Source organism: Parasteatoda tepidariorum, chromosome 7 (assembly GCF_982258835.1).
Source record: "Parasteatoda tepidariorum strain Cologne lab strain chromosome 7, Ptep-v5.0, whole genome shotgun sequence".
NCBI classification, from domain to species: domain Eukaryota; kingdom Metazoa; phylum Arthropoda; class Arachnida; order Araneae; family Theridiidae; genus Parasteatoda; species Parasteatoda tepidariorum.
In genome coordinates, this window is record NC_141761.1 from 3513134 (window position 1) to 3520742 (window position 7609).

The 7609-nt window shown below is 31.1% G+C and overlaps 1 long non-coding RNA gene across 1 annotated transcript; it reads right to left on the reverse strand.

Moving 5' to 3' along the window:
* Positions 1 to 1819: 1819 nt before the first annotated feature.
* Positions 1820 to 7291, reverse strand: LOC147806730 (uncharacterized). The gene is made up of 3 exons (XR_015435745.1): positions 6868 to 7291; positions 4460 to 4586; positions 1820 to 2380 (listed from the first exon to the last, which is right to left on the reverse strand). It is a non-coding gene; the product is annotated as an uncharacterized LOC147806730 (long non-coding RNA).
* Positions 7292 to 7609: the final 318 nt, after the last annotated feature.

The following is a 7609-nucleotide window of genomic DNA, read 5'->3' on the forward strand; positions in this document are numbered from 1 at the left end:
TATTCTAAACACTTACATCCTTAGTTTTAGAGTCTCACTCTTATGAAACTAATGGGAATATAATTCTATGTACACAAAAAAATGCATTTAAAAAAATTTATGCATACCTAATAACTTAAGAAGTTTTAAAAAAAGAAATTTTAAAGTTATGATAAATTTAAATTTTAAATTTTGAGGCTATTTAAATTCTTAGAAACATAAATAAGCAAAAATTTGAAATTCAAGATAGGTATGAATTTATTTCATAATCTATGGGTTACTCATCGTTTCATTGAATTTTGAGAGAGGTTATTTTCCATGTTTGTTGCAAGGGTTTCCCTAGCTTTGGTTTGAAAATATAAAGTTCCTTTTTTGCTTAAATTAACATCGTAGACAATTATAGGTTTTCCCAGCTATGTGGAAATCTCAAGACAGCATGAACGTTTTAGCAGATTTTGGTTACTCGTGATGTACGTAGAAAGAAAAATATATTTATTTCAGGATAAAATAAGTTTTTTGTATGAAAATATTCTGCAGCTGTGTATTTAAGAGATAAGCTTTAAATTCTCAGAAATTAAGATTATTTTTCCTCTTTAAAAAACAGTTGTACTAAGAAATTCCAATTTTGAACATTTTTTTTAATTTTAAACTTTTACTTTTTTTATTAATATTAATGTTTTTCTGATGATGTTAGTAAATATTCTTAGATGTTACTAAGAGATGTACATGATATTCAAAGCGATATAAACATTACTCTAACTTCAAGAGCTGAGAGAAAACTTCTTAAAAAATATGTAGCACCACCAATATGTGTGTATTTTTAAGTAAAGAAAATACAAATAGCAAGTAGTACAGAGCAGATAGGAAAAAAACGGAAAACTCCGAATAACTTTTGATCAAATGACCAGATTTACATGTTATAGGACTTTAACGATCATGAACGATTCATGAGTGAAATTTATCAGAACGCCATAGCACGGGAGATCATAATTCTTTTTCACTTTCATAACTAATTCAAAATTTGAAGTATAGAAAAAGTGAGTTCAGACATAACCTGGAGGAAACCACGAAACTTCGAAATTCTTAAAATACCAGAATGAAAGTAAAGGAGAAAATAACTTAGAATTACGGAAATTCTCTTCCAATAATTTGTTTGAATTTTGAAATTTTTCAAATTTTTCAGAGATTGGAATAATTACTCTAGGTTTCCCAGAAAACACTATCTTTTAAACTTTAAATTAGTTATAGTACTAAATATACTCGTTTATAGGTACAAAGCATTTTAAGTAAATTTGGTGCCGAGTACAATTGCACCAATATTGTACATTTTTATAATACAATTAGATACATAAGATAGATAAGTGCAGGAAAAAGTAGCTTCACTGTGGAATATTTTAAATATCCTGAGTTGCCTTGAGCAACGCATTATGCCAAATAATACGGATTACAGTTAATCTTTAATAGAATGAACTAGTAAAAATGTGTTTTGCTTTATCTAACAATGAAAAGCCATCAGGTAGGACGACAACAAATCTATACATACAATAAAATAAAGAATTTGTGTGTGTGTGTGTGTGTGTGTATACTGGATTTCGAGTATAACGTATGCTCTAAAAATACAAGATTCAAAATGAATCTAAATAAGTGAAATTAGAAACAAATTATAATTAAATTTTAATTAGTGCTAACTTTTAAGTTACAAAATCAGACACAAAAACGTATTTTCTGCCATTTAACTTAATTTCGATTGACCCACAAAATAGGAGGGTAGACAAAATGCTAAAGAGATTGAATCATAAATTGTGGGAGGGAGTTAAGAGGTTAGGCGAAAGTCCCAAAAAAACTTGCCTCGCAAAATCGAGCCTCAAAGGAATAATTTAAGATAATCCAGACTAATTCTAGAGAGCAATAACTAACTTTACTCCGTTGCTAAGCAACCAAGTTCAGGCAAGAGGAAAAAATTAAATCATTGATATAATTGATCGGATAAACCTAACAAAGAAAATCAAAACAGGATACAAAAACTTAACTGACCAGAGAAGATAATAACCACCGGGATAAGACAAGCAGCAGGATGATCAGATCCGAGGGTCTGATCAGCACATCCCCTTATATGAAACCGCCTTCCGTCGTTTTCTTAACCTTGGTTTTATTTCCATCATTCGAGCCACAGATATTTTCACTCCAATCTCTTCTGTATATTCCCTTAGTCTTTCAGCTTCACTCTTTCTTCTCCCCTTTCTGTCTGATTTCACTGAGCTCTGATAGGTATCGGAGGACTCAGAGGAGCTAACACAGGGCTCGGGGGAGCTCACGGAGTACTCGGGGGAGCTGTCGGAGGATTCGGAAGAACTTGTGGAGAAATCAGAAGTGTTGACAGAAAACATAGACTCGCTGTCACCTATAAAAGAAAAATTAAACGAGATGATAAATAACAGGGTAAAGAGGGGAGAGTGGCAGGGTAAAGATCAGCTTATTATAACCAGGTAGAAAAATATTATTTCAAATTATTGATATTATATCATTAGAAAGATGCAATTATAATACTGCCATGCTAGAAAATGCTAGACTCATGAATCCCATCTTCTAATATTAGAACTAATGTAATATAGCATTAAATTGTATTCAATCTAACATTCGAGCTTATAAAGTTATCCATTTCATTACTTATGGTCCAGTGACATTTTTTGCGAAAGGGTTACCCCATATTATTAATAAACAGACATTTATTTATGGAAGAAAATAAATTAAATATTACTTAAAACATCATTTTCAGCCAATGCCATTTTAGCCAGAAGATATCATGAGAAGACATCCAGAAAATAACCTAATGAGTTGGTGACCAATATCAATAGGTTCACAAAAATTCCATTTAAGACAGTTAAAAGTCACATTTTGGAAACTTATATTTTACTTTGATTAAATCATATTTTTTGAAAAAAATTTCAATTAGAAATAATCTAAGGTTGTAAAAATTTAATGAAACCATAAAAATAATAAATATGTGAAAACATTTAATTAAGCATACTGACTGAATTGTTTTTTGATTCCTGTGTGGCGCTACTGAGATTTTTTGAAGCAGGTATCGACACCGGGTATTACCTATTGAGTTTCATTGTAAAGGATATTACAATTTTTAAAAAAAACATTTTCGAACTAAATAATTTAAGTTTCTAATAAATATTCACCGTTTCATAATTTTAAATTTGGATTTTTTTCGTTGAAAAGTATAATTTATTTTCTTTTTCAATTTCAGCAATAGCTCTTCATTTTCAAGAAAATCAACTATGAAGAAACTATTTGTTTTTAACTACAGAAAGTTCTCTGGGCTGACTCATTTTTGAGAAGGGCAGCTGGACACTGAAAATGGAAATTGCACAATCTAATGAAAAGCTGGGAGGATATTTAACAAGGTTCACTTTAAATCTGGCATGGCGGAAAGTCCTTACATTGATTATGGTGCTAAAGTTTGAAGAAAGTGGGTAATCTGAGATATTCATCCCGGTTTTGTGTGGTACACAAATTATTAACTGTTGCTCAACTTTAATGTCTGGTTGGAAATTAATTTCAAATACGCAAAGAATTTCAATCGGAGGAATAAACTCAAACTGTATCAAAAAGTCATGAAAAAAAATTAATAACAGTTATATATTTTAACTCATGTTTTACCAAACTGTAAACCATTTATTTTAAACAGTGAAGGTAATGTATTGCATTTATAGTGTGTTTTGTTTCAAAATAAAATTATTTCGCTGTGAAATAGTTGTAATGTTTATCATGTTTTGAATGAAATTTTATTTATTTTGAAAAATGGTTTTATTAGAACACTTTTCCGGATACTTAAAAATTCTTCGGTTTTTTTTTACACAAAACGCAATGACTTTTACTCCGCAACATTCATTTTGCGAACACTACTGACTATGCCAATTGGCATATAGGAACACTTACTTAAACCTGTTTAGAAGAAACCGTTAACGGACCCTTCACAAAATATTTTAACTTAGAAACGGACTCTTCACAAATTTGTTTATCTTCATTATTATTTTATTGATCGAATAAACCCTTTCAAGAACAGAAAACAAGAAAGATGGATGTAAACGAATTAAGTTTTGTCTTCGGCAGACGATTCTTCCATTATTCGTCCGAAATTAATATTCTGCGTTCAGCAGTATAGGCTAAATACCAAATATTTGCATGTTGCATCTTTAATTTAGAAGCAGCAGTTGCTTATTTTTTGAAATTTAATTTTTTTTAATTATAATTTTACAGTGTTGAACATAATCTTGTATGTCTTTACAATTTAAAAACTCATTGAAAAAGGTTTTTTTTTGCAATAACGGACCCTATTTGCACAAATTCATAAAAGCGGACCCTGGTTGAAAGAATGTGAGTAATTTTTTCACAATTTCCCGAAAAACGAACCTTTCACAAAATGTCTGGACAGACCCCTGCTTAAACTTGCACACTTAGGAACACTTACTCAGAATGAATCTGGGTCCCGCTCTAGCTGGGGATGGAGGAGCAGAAACGGGTTCATCCCGAGAAGGTTCATCATGAGGAGAAACGTCATCAGAATCATCTGACACAAGAGGAGGAGGTGGAGATGCCTGTGAGGAAAATGAAAATTTCTAATTTACTACTCTCAAAAGCATTCATTTATGACTAAACATATTTAATACAGCCAAATAGTATATTTTGCTATTAAACCTTTACAGGGCTATTTTTTCTAGAAATGTTATGTTAAGCTTGTCTGGATAGATATTTATTTATGAAACAAAATCCATTCAGCATAAAATTACATTTTTTTAATTATTTTTTTTAATTAGAAAGTGGTTGGGAAATTTTACCTACTGTAAAGAATTATCAAAGAAACCAAATTTACAAATTGAACCTAGATTAAATTAAACTAAATTTATAAATGCTAGGGTTGTAACCACAGATGAATTTCATGAGAGATGATTAAAAGAACAAACGCACTTGACAGAAGAGAAAATAGATGCTAACTCGCTTCCTCTCGCTAACGTCTACTTTTTTAAAACATAATTCTTCTATTGTCCATAATTCTTCTACTTCTTTTATGTTTTTTTAAGAAATTGTAAAAGCTATAAGTAAGTCCCAATTCAGACCATTTGTGAAAAATTTCTCCCACTCTACATTTGAGAACTAAGAAAATGTGTGGGAAGTATATTTCACATTGCCTCATAAAGGAGTTAATCTGCTTATAAATGGTTAATCGGCTTATAAAGGCGAACTAAGGTAGACAACGTTAAAGAGCACAAAAAAAATTTTTTTTGTGCTTTTGCTTGCTTTTAATAATTTTTTTGTGCTCTTTATCGTTGTCTACCTTAGTTCGTATTTTAGCACAAAGGTCGCCCACTTGTGTATTACGGCTTATAAAGGGTTTAGTAAATATTTATACTACTAAATATTTACTAAAACTTATTTTTTGCATGGAATTTTCTTAGGAAAAACGAATTTTATACTTGCATGCAAATCAGTTTCAATTCACTTAAAAAAAAATTTATGAAAGACGCAGAAAGTAAAATTACCATTTAGGAGACCAGATTTTTGACCATTCTCCTGATCAAACTATTGGGAATATATTTTTCATATGGCGTCAGCTCTTAAATTTTGGGGATCAAAAATCCGCCAAGAGAAAGTCAGGTTTGTTTATTCAGAGAAAGTGCGATTTTTGGTGTCTTTGAATTTGGTGTATTTTGAAATTTTATTTACAAAAATTTATAAACATATTTGAAATCATCTCCTCGAAGCATTAAGATTGAGTCCTAAAACTTATGAGTCCTAAAATTGAGTCCTAAAATCCGATAATTGGGGAAAAAAGTTATTCTTTTCACTCAGTGCTTGCGCTCATTTCACATAAGCAATAAAATATTTAAGATTATTAAGAAGCTATCGTAAACTCTCAATGAAACTAATTTTGGATTAAACTGAATTATCTGCTAGCAGAACTATGCTATTGTTGAAAAAATTCAAAAGTAGCTTAAGATAAATTAAATGCTATCTTGCTCTTCCCTCTCAAAGCTATTCGAATATTGAAATTGCAGATCAATTTTTTTCCAGTCTCATTAGCTTTATAGGCAAATACTAATTCAATGCATATTTTTCAGAATATTTCCGAACTAAAATAAGTTTTGTTTTTAAGCAAATAGCTCGCTCAATGGTCAGAAAATTCGAAACCAGTTCCCGATGTTGCAATATGGACAGCAAGCTAGATCAGCTAATGGGAAGAATCAGGTCGAACGCGATTACTCAGGGGATAGAGCGCTCGCCTTCCAATGAGGTGAACCGGTTTCGATCCCGGAAGGTTTCGGTCCGAAGACAAATTTCTCCTAATACTTGATCCAGGAGTTCCCTTGTCTTTTGGATTGGATTCAAAATTACAAGTCTACGGAGTTTAACATTAGTAGTCGTTACCCGGGCGGGATGGGGTTAGCTTTGATTAGTAGTCGTAAACCCGAAATCGAGTCGGCTGTTCAACGACGGTCATAAAATAAATAAAAAATCAAGACGAAGAATACCCGTGTATTAAATGGTGACTGATGCACGTTAAATCTGTCGAGTCACAAAGTCCTCCATGTTCCCATTACAAATTATACCTCTGGGGGTACTGATCCAGGAATTTCTTTGTCATCTGGATTGGTTCAAAATTACAAGGCTACGAAATTGAACATTATCGTAACCCCGAAATTGTGCCGGCTGTTCAACGACGGTTATAAAAAACAAAAAAAATCCCACCTCAATTGTAATTAACTCTAAGATATCGATTGGTCGAAGATGGAAAACTGAAACTACTGATTAAAAACTACAAAAAAGATGCTAAACAGAACAGAAAATAATAAAAGTGATCAGTTAGAAGAATGAACTCACTTCTTCAGAGGATGTTTCATTATCTCTCGAAGAGCTAAGTCTGCGTCGTTTCGACAGGCCAACTGGTCGGATGCTAATAGATGAATCATCATCTTCATCATCTTCATCATCGCCATCGTCATCTTCATCATCCTGAAAGCAGAAAAATAAATAAATGCACAATCCTTCAAAGTAAAAGAGTGGAAAACTATTTTAAAACCGAACGAAAACATTTTTTACTCACGATTAGGAGTGAGCGATGTAGGAAATTTTATATCGTGATACATCGTCTGTTAGACAACGCGATATAGCAGTGTATCGCGAATTAGCATAGGCTCAAAAATTTTCCATCAGAAATCTTTAAATCAATCAAAAATAGATAAAGGGAATAAATCTATTACGAAAAAAAGTCTTAATTCTAAAAAAATGTTTCTTCTAAAAAATCTTTAATTTTAAAAAAAGCATCAAAAGCATTACTAAGGTAAACAACGTTATAAATATTTTTGTGCTCTTAAACGTTGTTTACCTTACTTTGTATTTTAGCACAAAGGTTGCCCACGTGTGTATTTATCAAAAGCATTGCTTAATTTTTTCAATTAAAATAATAAAGATGTCTTAAAGTAATAACAAACACAAGCTTTATTTTAGTTTCTTTTAAGATTAAAAATGACTTCAAATTTATTGGTTTAAAAATAATAATAAAATCGTAACAAAATATTTTACAATCATGCATTATAATTAAATGGAAAAAAACGAAAGTTAA